The sequence below is a fragment of the Cavia porcellus genome, unplaced genomic scaffold (genome assembly GCF_034190915.1).
Source record: "Cavia porcellus strain 051 isolate PalLab524CR breed Dunkin Hartley unplaced genomic scaffold, mCavPor4.1 scaffold_5, whole genome shotgun sequence".
NCBI lineage: Eukaryota > Metazoa > Chordata > Mammalia > Rodentia > Caviidae > Cavia > Cavia porcellus.
The window spans coordinates 44,375,875-44,394,445 of NW_026947488.1; the positions used below are offsets into that span (position 1 = coordinate 44,375,875).

Below are 18,571 nucleotides of genomic sequence, written 5' to 3' on the forward strand. Positions count from 1 at the left end.
TAAGTGAAATCTATTTGGATGAAGTAGGTAGCTAGTAACACTGTGCAGGACTCACAAAACATAACCACAACACTGACTGCTGCTCTTTATTTTCTTTATTGGATAGGTCCAAACATATGACTCATCTGTAGTAAGGGACAAAAGATAGATAAATCAATGGAATGGCTTTCTCTGGCTGAGTATCCCATCCCAGACCATAGGCCACATCAAATTTCCAAAGACAAGAATTCAGCTGTTGACAGAACTTTTGTATTTCTAGCCAGAATGTGTTCAAGCAAGTATGGCCCATCATCTGTTCTCAAGTCACTTAGAAGCTAAACTTCAGCACATTACCTTTTTCTTACACTCTAGATCATCAGTGAGACCAATCTTCTTTACACAGTCATTCTGGAAAATGAAATTATTTAGAAAAACAATTTTCTCTTTGAAGATAAGACGAATTATTAAAGTGCTAAATGTGAAGACTATTATTAAAATATGGCCAGACACATAGACAAAACAAAGACAAAAAAAGAAAATCCCCAGAATTGTTTCCCTTAACATCTTTCTGTTCATTCTATTCTCAGGGTGAGTTGATAGAGAAGGGGGAAAAATAGGTTTAGCATATTCGCAGAGATCAATGGCCTCATTTGATAATAAGGCAATCAGTCAACAGTTTTTACTGATTAAAGACTCTACAAAACACCAAGAAAAGGTTAGGATACTAGGGAAATACAGAAGATAAGAGTCCTTTCAAAGATTATTTTATAATGTCCCTGCGGTAACATGGGAAGGCTAATATATAAAATAACTAGAAAGTAGTCAACAGTCATTATATGCAGTGAAAATGATACTAAAAGGTATATAAGCCAATACAGTATCTGGAGAGATCAATAGGGTTTGCCATAGAGCAAACAGGAAGGCTTTGGGAACTGCAGGTTTTACAGAGAACCTTCTGAGAACCTTCTAAGACAGGGAGGAGGTACACAGGGAAAAAAGAGGTATACTTGACAGATAGTTGGCTTAGTGACTTTTATCTAGCCCCAGAATCTTAAACTTTCAGTTGAGGTTGAAAACATGATGAAACCTTTTGTTACTTGATGTTTTTATCACCAGTGTAAGCGCTTCACAAGACAAGGGAGAAGATTCATTAGTATTTCTATTTCACTGAGACTAGAAATCAAGAGAGGAGGAAAACAACCACAACTTCCCCTAACCCTATACTTCCTGTGGTAAAATACATGACTTTATACATCTGAATACAGATATACACTCCCAATGACATCATCAGATGAGATATTTAAATAAGCAGAAGCCTCAGATACTGTTAAAATGCAATAGAAAGCTTGCACTTAACATCCAAATTTGTTTTTCTTCAAACATGGTTCTCTGCATTATGTTTTCATTAATTATGGGCAAAAACTGCTCTATCCTTTCCTCTCAGAGACAAGCAACCATAAATTAAATGGCTTGGAAAACTATAATCATGCATATAGAAATTTGTTTTTCTTGTCCTTAGGTAGTTAATTATACATTGGCTCTAGCACAACACAGTCATTCTCTGGTTTCAAAGGTATTTTTAAAAAATAGATCACTGTTGGCCTTTTTTCAGTTTGGTTCTAAGAACATCATATTCTGCTTTTCAAAACTGTTGAGTTATATGCTTGTGTTCCCAAGCAAGAAAATATAAACTTTCTAAGAAATGATGTACTATAAAAGTCACTATGTTATATTCCAAAGATAGCCTGTAAAAGAAGCTTCTGAACACCTAACATATCATATCTGTCTCATGGGATTTTTCTCACTGAAATAAACTGTTTATAAGTCAGTATTCACCAGCAAAGCAGAAAATCTCTGTAGATTTCAGCTGGAGTTGTGTTAAGCTTTCAAAGATGAGACTCACATTCCATTAAAGTAAGTTAAAGTGAACGGCAGCAAACCCAAAAATGGATGTTATGGTACTTTTGTACAACTTAATTCAAATGCTTTAGCCCGCAGACAACTGTGCAGTACTATTAAAACATTCATTTTGACCACAACCTTAGACACAGTGCTGGACACTCAAACACTATTCTTTGTGACCACAGATACCGTGGGGCTTCTCGCTTTGTAACCGCAGGTCATTCTGAGAGCCCGACACTTCCAGCAAATTGCTTTCTGGACAGTCAAGGTTTTATAGGGCTTCGTACATCCATAGTTGAGTGGGTCTAAATCACTCTGCCAGGCACCTAAAGGTAAAGTTCACAGAAACCATGATCCACAAACATGGGATGACATGAATTCAAAGTGTCGCACGAACAGAGCTTTCTGTTTCTGGAAAACTCAGTGTGATCCAGCTTACATTGCTTACTAGAGACATGGTGAAGGCAGCTTTTAACACAGCCTTCACAGGGAAGAGGTGAGTCGGAGCGATCTTTCTCTGTATTCAAAGGAACCAAGTGCCAACCAAAAAAAAACATGTAAGAGAACATGCCCATCCCCATGTCTCCACACTGCTATTCATATGTTATCTGGCCAACTACTCTGTATAATGTTATGAGAATCAATAAGACCACTGGTAAGTATGTGTACCAAGTGAAAACAAAACAAAACAAAAAATCAAACAAACAAAAAACACTACAGAAATGAAGCTACTGTTAAGATCTCAATATTGTCAAAAATAACATTTCAGACTAGTCTGTACTAATTGTTAATGTATTAGAAACAATTCTATGATATATATTCTCAAATATTCTATGAAAATAACTTGCATAAAATAAAGGCGATCAACTCATTAATCCTGAAGGAATAAATTGGTCACAAGTCACTAATTGTGATCAGTGAGTCAGTTTTTGGAGGGAGAGACTCGCAGAAGAGCCTGAGTGCCCAGGAAGGAGATTCGAGCATTTTCCCCACAGCAATGCTCTGCATCTTGCTGGGATCTGATGTGCACCAGGTTTGCCCCAATCCAGCTACTGCACAGGTCAAGTTTACACTGAATCTGTCGCCAAAGACAGGTCTAACCAGTAATAATCATGCTGGTTGCAAACCAGTGCTTGAAGTTTATTTTTTAATACATCAGAATAACTTAGTAATAGATGAAAAAGGGTTAGGTGGTTGGGCAAGCAAATGAGACAAGAAAATTCAAGTGTTAGTGATGAAGGCTAAATAGGGAATCCATACCTGTTCTCTGGAAAATTCCTTCACATGATTATGTGTTTGAAATTTTCATCAACAATGCAGGGAAAGAAAACAGGGGAAAGGAGTTACTGGAGTGTGTGGGGTGACACACTTCCCCTAAGAGTCCACTGCCACCTCGGGCACGGCAGAGAATTTAAGCAGAAAAGTGGAACCATACATCTAACAAGCTGAGACTTGGAGGTTTGTATAGATGAACTGCCCGAAAGTGGCTGATTACATGGGAGAAGTGTGTGTTACACGTGAGGGAAGCCAAATGTGTTCCCCACGATAATGTTTCTGTATTTAAAGTTGCAGAGAGCTGAAGCAAGGCACCTGCGAGCCAGTTGGGCAGCAGAAGCCATAAAGACGACTCTGGTGCAGAGCACAAATCAAACCCCAAGCACAGAAAAGGCTCCCGGCGGAGCCAGGACTGTGGCAGAGGGAGTGGGTGAATTCCTGGGGGAGATAAAGGGGACTTGTGCTGACAGTGAGCTGCAGAGTGCCGAGCAGAAGCCTGGAAACGCCTGCTGTGAACGCAAACGCTGCTCTTGGGAGGCAGCTCCTGGAGGGGCAGGTGCTCCTGGAGGGGGGAACAGCAGGACGCATTTCATCACCCACCCTGTCCCCACGGAGGCCACACGACACCTGTCCATTCACCTCCATGGTATTCTCAGTCACTTGCTCACAAACTGATTTCCTGTCCAGTGATTTGATATTTCAAGGTGTGCCTCCTCAGAGGTCAGCGTGGTCCCCAGGCTGGCAGCAGCTGCCCAGGTGTGGTTAGAGATGCATGGGCCCCCAAGCCTGTGATGTGAGGCAGGGAAGGACATCAGAAAGATTCCTGTGCATGCTGAGCTGTGAGGCGCAGCACGTGCAGAGACAGCAGCAGCAGCAGCAGCAGCAGCCGGATTTCTGTTCTGGCAGCTTGGTCCCCAGACAGAAGGGAAGGCGCAGGTCTACAGGTGAGTGATATGCAGCCCTCCAGCTGTGTCTCCTCTGAGGGACTTTGCCCAAATAGCTGCTTCACAGTCCCGGCCTCTACCTGGGTGAAGAGAATTCAGTCCAGAGCCCCGAGAGAAATCCATAAAAGTAAAACACGGCCAAGCCTTTCTGGAAAGTTTTGAAAGTTTCATACACTTGAATGTGTCTGGAAATATTCCGTGTATCTTTAGATCACTGTGCATGTGATAAATGTATAAAACGTTTTCTCCCACAGGTAATTATCAAAGGATTATCAAAGCCCACAGTCCCCATTTTGGCTTTAGCAGCTGTGAAAGTTCCTCATTCACTCTTAAATACAGCCCCAGAATGTTGCACTTTATTCAGGCACAAATTTATGTAAAATATAATTTAGTGATCATACTTTGTTTGCACCAGTCACTGTAACAAACTCTTCCGCTCACATTGCTGCCTAGTTCTGGCTCACACAAAATTAAGGTTTTACTGCTTTTCACTTTATGTATGTTTTTTTAAAATGCCAAGATAGTCCTAACTTTAAAAAAAAAAAAGTCCACAAATAGAAATATTTTCCTAATATCATTTGAATTCTACTCTGCAAAAACTGTAAGTTTCATACTTCAGTTTTACTTCTTTTTCATGAATATGCAAAATTTATTTGAAAACAGCTTTTAGAAGCATGATTACAAATGCACAAACCAAGTTATTAATTTCTACTCTGTACTTCAGGAAGAAATTTTATATAATAGCTAATAATAAACTTTCCAAGCCAAGAAATACATACATTGCTAAGTCAATAAATAGACAGTTTTATTCTCACTTCTTATTTGGGAAACGAGACTTTTAAACAGTAAGGGTTTGCCTACCACTATAGCTGATCCAAAAAGTGACAATCAAAACAAATTATTGAAATGTACCCAATATTCTCAGTACTAATTATGAAAAATAAACAAACCAAATCAGCTCTTTGTAAAGCTAATAAAACATTTTTAACATCATCTTTGCTTTACTGCATCACCCTTAACATTTTCACAGAATGCATCATGAAGAAACTTTAATTTTTTAAGACTGTTCCCATATACCCCTAACATGCAGTTGATATTTAACATATGGGAAGTAGTAAATGACAGACAAAAACTATCAACCGGGAAAATCCTACTATAAGAACCTTATTGAAAAATCTATTTGAATTATAGGTAGATTTAGGGAAATTTTACAATAAGAGACATTAAAATAAACCTATATTGAATTAATGCCAGAATTACCACAGAATGATAGCATTTAATACACATTGTTGGTATTTTGGCAGATTTCTGTCTTATTGGAAAATTCAAAGAAAAAATCAACAAGCAATAAAATAATCTTCATGAAGAGTTTTGGCGGCCCATGCAATTTAACACTAGAGAAGTATATTCTTTTCTACCACTGAATGTACCTGTACCTGCTTACCTTCAGGCACCACAAGAATACAACTGTGATAGTTCTTGTACAAGTTATTAAAAACCCACGAACTTACCAAAATTGTTCCCCTTCACAAATCTTCTACTAACAAAGTCATTCTCAATATGCTTTCTTACCTGAGTAGGATTTAAACTTCACCCGACAGTGACAGGTTTCTAAGAGCCCACTAGAGGCAGATGGAACCCTTTTAGGGCAGTCACGGTTCTGGGCAAGCCCACTGCCCCCCAGAAAGGGAGGAGGGGGCAACAGGCAGAGAATGGACAAGCCCAGTGGCTGGTAACTGAACGAATGTTCTCTCAGGCAAAGTCCCACCCTCTGCCACCAACTGAGAGGCTGGGCAAACAGTGCCACAACAGAATATCCAGACAGGGTGGCCAAGAGAGACTCCTTAACTCTTCAAAGCAAAACAACAAATGTAGCCCAGGCTTTTTACAGGCATACAGCCCCAGTAACACTGCTCAGGAAGCAGTGAGAGACCCCAAACATAACAAGCAGTGTCACTGATCAAAGGTTGCAAGAGTAAAAGTAAAATTTTTAAAAGCCATTCCTGAATTATCCCTCAAAATAAATCTTTCTTTTTTATACTGACGACTATAAATAAACTCAAGATCAACACTGGAAAGAAAATACAACAGATTGCCAACAGTTCAGGAGATGGAATAACTTGTTTCTGAACTGCTCACAATCTTTACTTCAACCCTTCCAATTTGCCACCAATCCTTTGTCCTTTTTCCTGCCGTAGAACATAATCGGAGTTCAAGAAAGGAAAATGTGAATGTTTTCAGCTTGTCCTACTGGTAAGTTAGTGGTAGCACTGATACAAAGAAAAAAATAAGCACTAATATTTAAAGGAAAGTCTGGAAATTATCTCCTCTGGATGAATAGTAACATGTTGAGACTTTTGTGCTATAAATATATCTCAAGAGGATTTTAATTCTACATCCAATTCACATGCTAACACACACTTACGCATAAATTCCCAGATATACCCATCCACGAATGCTAAGTGTTACAGTAAAAAATTCAACATTTTTCACATGTGCCAGAGAAGTAAAAAGTTAGGCAAAACAAGGCTGCAGGGTCAAATTTTAGAGCAAAGAACCCACACTAACATATACAGAATTTTATGCAGCAAAATTTGAATTTTTAATATATTCATGTTCATCATGAGCCTATCAGAAACATTACTTTATGCTTTGTTTCTAAAATCAATTTAATCATGGAACCTTTATTTTGAGTTCTTTACAAAGAGCTCTTTTATTTCATGAGATCAAGTTGGAAAATGATAATAACTCTAGATTTGACTTGCTAACTTTTATTTCACCAACCTGACATTATGATAAGTTTTCAAAGACTTAGAAAACTCACTAAATTATTAGGCTGCCCATCTGTTCCAACTGCACTAATATCTCTGAAATAACAGTAGGGTCAAATTCACAATTTCTTAGTTTTATAATGTTAAATTTGGGTTTTTCAACTAGAAGCAACTGGAATGGAAGCACTATATACTGGTAGTGGGGACATATGATTCGTTGCCTTATGATATAAAATATGAGGGACAGCATAGAGCCCACCCTCGAAGAGCTGGATGTGCTGGTTTGCACCTCTGCAGTTGCTATGGCAGCATGTGACTGTACTACAGTCACTATTTGCCCATAAAATCTGAACATCAGATCTCAGAGACCAACACTGATACAATGTATCTTTTAGAATGGGCATCCAACCCAAAACACTGACACCAGGACACAGGTAATCATTAAAAACAACATCTGAACACCATCTTCAACTATAATATTCACGATGACCATTTTTAACAGAAGTGGACTCCAGAAGCAGAAACTGAGTCATGAAACCACAGGTAAAACCTGACCTCAAATACTCTGTTTATCTTAAGCCCTAGTGTTCTGCAGTTCTCAGATATCCCAGCACTCTCTGCTCATCCTGAGCAACCGCCTGACAGACTCCTACTGCTATCACTGACATGACTTTTAAGGGCAGACTCACCAGAGGAGACAGGTGGTTCACAGCTGCTCTACTGAGATAATTAAGTCCACACTACATCCCTCTCCATCCTCTTTCTCAAGAACAAAGTACTGGGGCTGGGGACTTAGCTCAGTGGCATAAGTGCACGGGTCATGAATTCTATCCCCAGTACCCAAAACAAAACAAAACACTCCATGTGAGTTATTCCACCAAATCATAATTCTTTAAGGACTAAAGTCTTTAAAGTTCTGGAAGTATAGCTGAGCAGTACAGCACATCATTAGCATGCACGAGGCCCAAAGTTCAATCCCCAACACCCAAAAGAACATTGTTAAAGTTTTTTTTTTTAAAAAGAATAATAAAAGAGGGCCAGGGATTTTGCTTAGTGGCGTAAGCACCTGCCTGGCAAGCACTGAGGTCGTGAGTTCGATCCCTGGTACAAAAATAAAATACAATAGTAATAAAAGATTGAAACTGAACTTTCAATATACCTGGGTTACCTCTAATTCCAAAGTGTATTTTTCTAATGAGTCAATTATAAAACATCTAATTTTAAAAGAATGTCTACAATTCATAAATATAGATACTAATAATTAGTGTCATAAATACAACATTCTATTGAAGAAATACTTTTTAAGTGGTTTAGAAGACATAAGATGGTATGATATTGGACCAGCAGCTTATTTTCCTAATTCTATGATTCTTTGCCCATAAAACATCAATAGAAATCACTTTCTCACCAAAGTACATGAAAATGAAGGGAAAGATCCATCCTCAAAGATGGGGAAAATGTAAGGCACAAATCATAATTGTAATGATACAATATCTTGAGGCTATGTCTTTTCAGCCACTATTTACTAAGGGTTCCCATTTGGGAAAAACAAAGTCAAAACACAAATGAGCAAATAGCCAAAAGGCAGAGCAAAGGTATCCTAGGTCTCATGAGAATGAATAAAGATAGCCCAGGGGTCCTAAAGATTCACTGTTAAGGTAATCCAGGTTTACTGAAAAAGTTTAGACCACAGAAGACACAAAGTTTACAGTGAAAACTTCCTTTGTCTTTCATATTAATTAGAACCACTGTTGCATTTGTTTACATCTACCTGTAATTGCTTTGTTTCAGATGAGTCATTCAATATACTTGCCTTCCAATAAATGAGTTTACCCCATCTACGTTAAGGTTTCTAATAACCAAGTGGCTCTTCTTAATCCTGTTATTTCATTTTGCTATGTTTCCTGGTCTGATATTTTCTTTTGTTCTGGTTTTTTGAAACATAATTTACTTATACATAAAGGAGAAACCTACCATTTATGGTGTACAGAATATAATGAAAACATTATCAATATGAAAATAATGTAATCAAGACACTGGAGAATATGGAAGTAGGAATGTATTATTCTTTTTTTTTCAGGTCTTAAAGTCAACAGATACTCCCTAAAGTTAATCAAACCTGTAAAGTTTCATTATTGTTCACATTTGTAATAATTTTTTACCAAAAAAAATTTTTTAAAAAGCCACAATATAAACTTGAACTACAGAAAAGGAGAAAATGCTGAGGTTCCTGCCTCATCTTACAAAGCAAACACTGAGCTAAGGAGCCGGCAGCTTCTGCCTGTCTGGGCATGGGCTCCACCTTCAGCCTCTGTTCTAATCCTTGCTCCTCCTGTTCATGCTCTAGGAGGAACACTGTGATCTTCCCCAACTTTGCTGCAAATGCAACAAACATGGCAATATCTTTCACAAGTTTCATATTTAGGGGTTAGACATTTACCTCTACATTTAGTGAAGATTTTTACCCCACTTTTAGTTAGTATTATTTCAGCAGATTCAGGGAAGAGCAGACATTTTTACCCAAATTTCCTAAACAGAAATTCCTTCCCCAATTTTTCTGTTTTTATTATGTTTTACATTCTTTAGTTTTCCTTTCTCTTTGCTGCCTTCCCTGGCACCTTCTCCCCTTATAAACTCTTGGGGCTGAAATCAGTGGGGTGACAGCTACACAGCCTTCAACAGACAACCATGGGCCCCTTTCCACCTTTAGGCTCACTGAGTTAAAGACAGTGCTTAAAACTGGGCACCGTGAGACAATTTATACCATAGCAATTGGCAGACAACATACCCTGGGCTTCTTTTCCTCATCCCCAACTCATTAAACATTTAGCAGTAGAAAGGGCTTTGAATTAAAAATGATTAAGAATGGCTTTTTAGAGATATAAATAAAGCGAGGATATAATTTTTAAAAACTCAGTGGATACAGAAGGCTTCATTCAAGATGTGATAATGTGGTGAAGTTTTTAAAATTATTTTTTTAATTAATAGAATAGAAGACACATCATCAAGAATGATAGAATAATTATGTCCAGTCAGGGAGAGCATTTTGTGGTAAACTACTGCAATATGTGTTTTACTATAATAATTTTTTTCAACATTAACTGATTTTTTTTATTACATCACATATACTTAATCCTGCCTATCTGCGAAATACACCAGTAATTCCTGTAGTTAAATATTACGGAGTCAGTGAACATGAATGAGGCCATTTCTAAAACAAATACAACTTTTCTAATTCTCACTACATCCACACAACATCTTTCCCCAGTATCTCTAAACAGGCCATCCTATGCAGTGACCCTCAATAACAAGAAACACAAGAATATTCATTTAAAATGGTATGATAAACAAGGAAACTTCTGTATACAGTAAGATCTCTGACTCATTTTCTTCTCCTTCCTCTCCCTCAAAACATACAAAAATTAACATACTTTTTGCTTCTCTAGCTTCTAATCATCTCTGGGTTACAGACCAAAACAATTATTTAGTAGTATCCTTGGTCCTTTCAACCTTGCAAAAGATAAATTTTAAAGCTGACTCTCCAGTATACTCAGAGTAAAGTCAATTCATTGTTCCAGGGAACAAAACCAAATTAGCAGACAACATTATTTTAAAGCTGGAAATGGCAGTCTAGTGAACACAGTCAACTCATTTTTAACATATGGCAAAAAGAAAAGAAGACACCAAAGAATAAACAAAAAATTATGTGTATGATCAAACGCTCATGAATGTGCCTCTAATTTTCCACATTGCCTGAACAGACTGTGTTTCGCTCTATCACTTGATGTGCTGCTGGACCAGGAATCATACTGAACAGGAAGGATCTAGACCACCTTGGTCTTTCCAGCATGACCACCATCTCACACCCATCCAAGCACACTAGGCAAACTTGGAAATAGTCCACAATCCATCATGCCCTGCCCTGTAAAACTAAATGTCTTCCTTTTAAAAAATGGAAAAAAAGTTCCATCTATTCAAGGTAACTGCTAAACACAAAACACAATTACAAGAAGGGCAAGAAATTGCTTAACCTGTGGAAAGAACTTGATTTTTGGAATCAAGTAAACTTGTGTTCAAATCCTAGACCCATAATGTCTTAGTTGTTTAAATGGCTTTCGATTAATGACAAATTTTATAAACTTCAGTTTCCCTATTTGTAAAATGAGGATCATAAAATCTATCTAAAACTTTAAGAGATCATAAATAACAGCTAACTCTAAAATAATTAAGATTGTTATCCTAGGTTTGATATACACCAGGTGGTGAGAAGGTGCCAGTCGCCTTTGTGCCTTGAATGCCCCTGGTTTTAATTACTTGCTAAAGGAAGCCTGGTCCTGCTTCCTCTCAATTCAGAGGTACTTCTCTCAGCAAACCACACAATGACTGGCCACTACTAAAAGTTCTTTTCATGCTATTTCAAACTGCCAATACTATAGAAAGAATCTTATTTTCTAATATGACCTACTCCTCAAGACCCAGTCTGGAAAAAAAAACTGTTTTTCACAAGGCTTCTCTATTCTAAACCTTTCCCAGCCCTCCCTTTTCACCCAGATACAAAGAGGAAAGGAGCAGAAATCATCTCTACTTCTCTCTCTTTCTAAAAGACCCTGGAACTGTCTTTTTCAAACAGAGAAGATGCTATTATAAGAAACTTGCCTCTGACTCCAAGGTAACTTTTTATGTTCTTTCTTAGTTTAAAGAACTCAAATAGATTCTACTCCTTAAGGAAGTTATAATATGCATGTTCACACACACACACACACACACACACACACATTTTATTGTGGTTTCCTGCTGCAAGAAAATAACATGCCCAAAAATCAGTTGCCCAATACATTTAACACACTTTGTGATTTAAATCTAAAATATCCCCCCAAATTCTCATGCATGTAGAAGGTGATTGGAACAAGGGCCAATATCCTCATCAGTGGGCTCAGCCCCTGAGGAGTTCACTGCTTGATATGCTCTTCGGAGGTGGGATCTGGTTGGAGGTGATCACTGGAGTCATGGGCTGCTACGGTATAACTTCTTCTCCAGTTCCTCCCTTCTCTCTTGGCTTCTTTCCTCCATGACATAAACAGCTGTGTCCTGGTCAGGCCTTTCTGCCTTGGAGCCAACCAACCATGTCCTGAAACCGTGAACCAAAATCTCTCCTTTAAGTTGTGGGTGCTGGGTATTGGGAGCAGCACCACGAAAACGAATGAGACAACATAGTTACTGAACACCTACCAGGCATCCATGTACACCAGATGCCAAGTGTGTATTGATGAATGAGCAAACAAGGACCAGGCCCGGGATGATTTAGCTACCCTGACCACCTCTAACTTATCTCCTGAGCCAGGACGCACTCTCAGCTAGTTCTGTTTTCCAGTACCCACCCCAAGGCAGAGTAGAATAAGTATAGGTTGACTCTGGAAAGCCACAGCAACACTGTTAGAGACCTGACCTGGCAACAGGTCCCTACATGACACCACCAGATGAAAGCTGAAAACAAAATGCTCTCTCTCATGCAACCAACAGTGGTGACACCAGTTCACCATGTGTCCAGGATGGAATGGAAAGGTGACCCACTGGAGACACAGCCTGCAGCAGTTTCTGCACACAAACACATTAAACTTCTCTTCCTGAACTACATCCATCTCTTCTCCCTAATCAGGGGCATGCAGCAGGCCTAAGCTCTGTCCAAAGATTTCCAAAGTTCACCAGCACATGGAACAGTGGATGTCCGAGATCATTTACCTGCCATGCAAGCTGCATTTAATTTCTTCCTGCTTATTTCCAGCGACACTATTAATGTTTAATGTTTAACTATAATATTTTAAAATAGAAATAGGAATACTGAGCAAGATAAAATCAGACTCATTCATTATTTTTAAGTCTGTTAAAACTTTCATCAAAAGCCATTTATGGTGGGCCACACTTATAAATCTCAGCTATTCAGAAGGCTGAGGCAGGAGAATCACAAGTTCAGTGCCAGCCTGGGTAACATAGCAAGACTCTACCCCCCAAAAAATACCAAGCTGAGTTCTCTGTGTAAATGGGAGCCACTGCTAACCAGATCATCAGAATGTGAATTCATATGAATCACACACGTCAAAGAATTCATACAATGTAACAGCATCAGAAAAACCAGCAGAACACTTAAATTATATGAGCTGATAATCAGCTAATTCTCCTGATGCAGATGAATCTGTGTTCATATTGATGAGTCTTCTTTATGTCCACAAATTGCTATTACTAAAGCCTGAGTATTAAGAGCCCGATCCTTGTCACTACATGAAAATACACTCTCATCATTTATTTTAAACAGGGACCTGTTTTATTTTTACACTATAAACACAATATAATAATCATGCATTAATCATAGATATCAGATATGTACAGAAGACATCATATTAGTAAAAGAGAAAAGGAATCCTATTCCCAGTGATCTCTGACTTCTATACATTTGACAGTGCAGAAGGTGCTCCTGGTTCAAAGCACACGTGTCAGTAGATGACAACATTCTCACATTTTGGACAAGTGATTTTCAAAGCCTAGGAGCCACTAACACAGGAACTGCAATGTGGTGTTGGGGGTTTCACAGAGTCAGCACAGAATAACCTAGAAACACCTCAACAGGAAAGCCAGACACCTCGCTCTGACAGATTCCACCAGTCTACAGTTACTAAGGGCATGTGTTTAATCCCTCCCCCCCCCTGCCCCCACACCCGCCCTCCCCTCTGGCGCCACCTCTCTCTCAGACAGCCCTCTGACTCAAGGGTTTTTGGCAGGCAGTGGCTTAACTTAGTTTTCATTTTTAAGTTTTTATTGGATATATACTATTTGTGGTCCATACTAGTTTTCCATTTAAGACAGCAAAGTTGGAAGGCTTCCTTTTCTAAGGACATTTATTTGTGATTATAAAAAGTGAGAAACATAACATGATGATAAAACTGGAATATGATCATAGCAAACAATGCATGCGTGTGATACCTGAATGCTTAACACATGGACAACACTATTCAGAAACACTTCTAGGGTAGTGATGAAAGCAGCCTGGGCCCCAATATCAGCTTTGTGAGTTCCTTGCCATGTGACTTTAGGCAGATTACTAGGGATCTCTGCCTTGGTTTCCTATTTTGCAAAATAGAGATACCAAAATCCTTACATCAAAGGGTTATTTTCAGGATTAGAATGCTAAAATAGTACCTAGCCATCAGTAACAATTCCTATTACCACTTAAATTACTAGAATTTCATAAGTACATCTAGGTAAATAATTATATTTTCAAACTTGACCCTCTGGGCTATGGATCATAGGAAAGTTTTTTTAAAAAAATTAAAATTCAACCAATTGAGGAGCATTTAAAACCCATGGGATACCCCCCCCCCCCGCGCAAGCAGAAAATCAACTGTACTACCTGGATTTTTTATATAATCTCTTACCCTCCCTACTTTTAGGTTCCAATAGTTTAATTACTAAGATTTGAAAATAGACTTGTCATTTCCGATCCAGTTGACACCAACTGACATGTATTTACAACCCAGCAGAGGGCTCCTACCGTATTTTAACCTTCTGCCTAATTCGGGCAGCATCCTAAGAGCTGTTATTGTCTCAAATGTTTCCACATTGAATGTTTTTCACATATAATATAGCCCCCTCACATGCAATGACTTTTTAAAAATCTGCAAGAAGGTAAAAGATAAATGGCATCTCTTACATATCTTTTCTTCACATAATTTTTCTCCATCCTCAGCTTCCAGGAAAATCCCTTCATTTGTTCACTTAGCTAACATGACCATCTTGCCTGAACCATAAACTGCACTGGAGAAGTCACTTCAGATCAGACTGACACTGTGTGCTTTGTTCACTCCACTCTATGTGATGGACACTTTGGACCAAAATGGGCAAGAACTAGTCACAATTAAGAAAGAACTAGGATTCCTCAGACCACATTTTTAAACCTCAATCCATGCCGGGCATGGTAATGCATACCTGTAACCCTAGCACTCAGGGGGCTGAGGCAGGAGGATTGTTGCATGTTTGAGAACAGCATAGGCTACAAAGTGAGCTTAAGACCAGCCTGAACTGCTTAGTGAGACCCTGTCTCAAAAATCCACATAAATAAATAAATTAAATTAAATTAAAGCAAACCTCGATCCATGCCTGACCTTACAGCTCCCTACATTTCTCATCAAGATGGTTAGCTGATTTTGAAAATTTAATTTGTCCTACACAAAAGGAGGTATGACTTTTATTTAGATACAAACAAATGTAACTGGCTTTGCTACCCTACTGAACCAGTAAGGAACACCTCCTTACTCACCACCCCCTTGCTCAGAGGGCTCTAGCTGCCTCTACTATTCTTCCCTGATCAAGCACTGAGGACTGAAATGTTCTAAAAGAAGAAAAGACAGAGGGAATTCCAGCTCTTTACCTCCAGGCCCTGGCTGTATCACACACTGAATGGAAACGTATCTGGTCTCCTATTCTGAGTCTTCCTCACGGTGCCTCATGAAACATCTCATTACAAAGAAATTTATGCATTCAGATTGTCTCCTCCCCCCCCCCCACCTTGGGAAACACAGAAATTAAATCACTTTGCCAACAAGGCCGGGGAAACAAATCATTTATGTTGTGGCTGAGCCATACGGCTCCCATCACAAACACAAGCAGAGCCTGACAGCTTTGCTCTCACAAAGCCATTTGGGGGAAGATTTTTATGGCAACAGCTGAACTGTTTCTACCAAAACAACACCTACACTTTGCTAGAGTTATTTTCAGAGGAGGAGATTTCCCCTACTGCCGTTTAAATCGTTCAAAAGTGTAGTTAAAAGCACAGGCTTCCTGAGGTTGGCAGCCACGATGGGAAAACATCTCTGTCACTGCTCGGCTTGGTGATCTGGAGCAGGTCACTTAACCTGACTGACCTCAGGCCTCGTAAAATAGACATCGAAGTGCCCACAAGGGTCGCCCTGAGAAACAATGACGGCGCGTGTTCATCAATGTGGTGACATGGCAGGGGCCGCACTGACTGTTATCAAATTGATGCTAAATACCTTGAATATCTTAGGGAATAAACAGCTGAGGATCTAAAGGCAGGCTGTGTTTAACCCACCTCTACAGTAATATCAGTACAAATGAGCTCTGCAGCCCATGTCTAGAAACGAAGGCCTTGTTTTTATTGAGAGACTACATACTCTGCTTTTCCTTCATTCTCTGGGACAGGGTTATAGAGATGAGGTCAGTAAAACCTCTCTGAATAACTTAAAGCTAGACATCACGAAGTGCACTGACTGGGACAGCCAGATTTCATTAATTCCACAACGCTGCGCTGTTGAGCGCTCACCAGCTGCCGTTTCCAGTGGACGCGTTGCTCAGGGAGGATGCGTTTCGCGTCCGCACTGCAACCCGGAGGTTCACTGGGACTCCTGGGACACATATTCAAACCCACTTCCAGAACAAATAACTGGCTTCCCTGCTCCTGTGACCCAGGCAGGTACTCAGGCTCCACTATCAGCCAGCTCTGGGAAAGCAAGCTGCTGTCCCAAGGTCAAGCACCTCTGAAGGTCAGCACTTCCCCCGGAGCAGCTAAGGAATCTCCTCCACCCACTCCTGATTCCGATCTTCCCTTCCGCAGGTGTGGATCGCAGGAATCTCAGAATAAATCTCTGCAATTTGGGGTCTGCTTCCCAGGAAATCTAGGTGCTGCAATTTCTTTCCATTTTTTAGATGAAACAAGAGAGGCTTGGTCCAAGTTATCTAACCAATGGGTGTGGCAGTTAGGATCAGAACCCCACATTTTAAACCACTCTGTCAGTGGCATTTCTGCAGTTTTGACCAATAAAGTAAACTATGTCATCCTCACAGCGGTCTGCCAAGAGCAAATGAGAGACAGAGAAAAAGAGTTGTAAGTCACACTGCTATCACCAAAATCAACCAGAAAATAGAAACTACTCTAGGTCTCCCAAACCAAGGTCAGGTGACACAGGTAAAGAAATGGGCAAGAGACCAGAGAATACAGAGAGGCAACACAAAAGCCAGAAACTGCAGAGCTTTGAGTTTGCCTAATAGCATGGGATGCAATATTACCCAGACCCAGAGGCTGAGTCAACTGATGGACCAGAGATACAATGCCCAGGCCACTGTGGAAGACAAGAGGAAGCCATGAAGGAACAGCTAATTCCTGGAGATGCCCAAGAAAGCAGGAAGAGACCCACATACTTGGTTCTAGCCTCCAGCCACCCAGCAGTAATCAGTTGGCCAATCAGAGGCCAGGGAGTCTGGGAAACTTAATGCCTCTTAATATGCAGGAGAGCAGGAGAAGGTCATAGAATAAGATCTAAGAACAAATCTGTATTTAAGCAGCCCAGGAATTCAGCAACTGATAACTGACAATGAAGAAATACAGAAAAACATTCTTGAGAATAAAAAAAGCAGATCTCTAAAGCAAATTGGATTAATGGCAAGTAATCTTACATACTCCAGGAGCCCAAAGCAAATAGTAACCAGAATAATGCTTTACGTTACAAGGCATGGTATGGTATCAGTGCATGGTTTAATAACTGATATCGAAAAGAGGCTGAGAGCTTCAATTACTCTGCTTAGTGAGGAAAATATATTTAATACTCCAAAAATAATTTCATCATAAAAATTGCTCATTTTTTGGATAGTGCTTAAATAGTAAGAATATCATGAGTGAAATGTTACTTATCTGGCACAGACTGTTCCCTACCACTGTCAACTAAATTAGTTAGTCTAGAAGACTAGACTAGATCCACCTCTGTGACTTTATCCTTTTTAACCAGGTAGGTGGTAGAGTACAAATTCTTTCTGTCTTCTCAGAAGGACTTCTGTGAACTTTGTGCAGCAGAAATTCTTTGGAGTACGGAAAGGATAAAAGAGAAAAACTCTGAAAACAGAATTATATCACCAAAGATCTCCAGTCACATTATTCAGCAACCACCTGATATCTGGCTAATCTTGCCCTTTGTCCTTCTAAAGACATCCAGCAAGGCACAACCACTCTAACCTTCCTATTTTAAAAATGACTTACATTAGTCCTTCCAGGACTAACATGATTTGCTCACATATAAAAGATTGAAATTATACTTCTGCTCCTTGCATCTTCCCAACAAAGCTTCCTTGAGGTCATTAAAATGCTAATGTCTGGAGAGAGGATTTTTGAGTTGAGGCCCAGCTTTACTTTTTGCTAGCTGTCCAGATTAGAGAGGTCAATTATCTTCTCTGGGCCTCTGTGTTCTCATTTGCAACATGATGCAACTAGAACTAGCTGGGGTTCTCAGTCCTTCCAACACTGGATGGAATGATTCCATAAAGAAACAATGAAAGCCCTTGCAAACCCAGATGAACTCTTTCTTCCTTGACATGGCCCAGACAGCTATTTGTAAGGCTGCTTACCAGAGTTAAAAGTATAATCTGTCACTGGGGCAGAAAGTCTGAACACATGCCTTGCTGAGTTGACACTGATCTCACCAGCAACTCCTACTTTGGGTTCTAGGATTGCAGGAAGACCACGATTCTTCTCCCTCTCTGTAAATGCCCTTTGTATGTCCTCCTACTCTTCCATTGGCTATGGCTGGCTTTGGTCAATGGGATATTCTCAAGCAGGATGCAAGCAAAGACTTTAAAACTGTTTACACAGCAGGCTTGCTCCCATGGCTGCTCCTGTGCCATACTCAAGAGAACACGCTAAGT

The 18,571-nt window shown here is 39.6% G+C and overlaps 1 protein-coding gene across 6 annotated transcripts in view; it reads right to left on the reverse strand.

Annotated features, from left to right (window-relative positions):
- Plcb4 (phospholipase C beta 4) overlaps positions 1-18,571 on the reverse strand; it is a 355,157-nt gene that overhangs the window by 259,869 nt on the left and 76,717 nt on the right. Inside the window, exon 1 of one of the 6 annotated variants that reach the window (XM_023560189.2) lies at positions 5,673-6,161. The exons of the other annotated variants lie outside the window; for them this stretch is intronic. The gene's annotated coding sequence lies outside the window, so the exon portion shown is untranslated. Of the gene's footprint in view, positions 1-5,672; positions 6,162-18,571 lie in introns of those variants that run through there. 6 annotated transcript variants of the gene reach the window in all.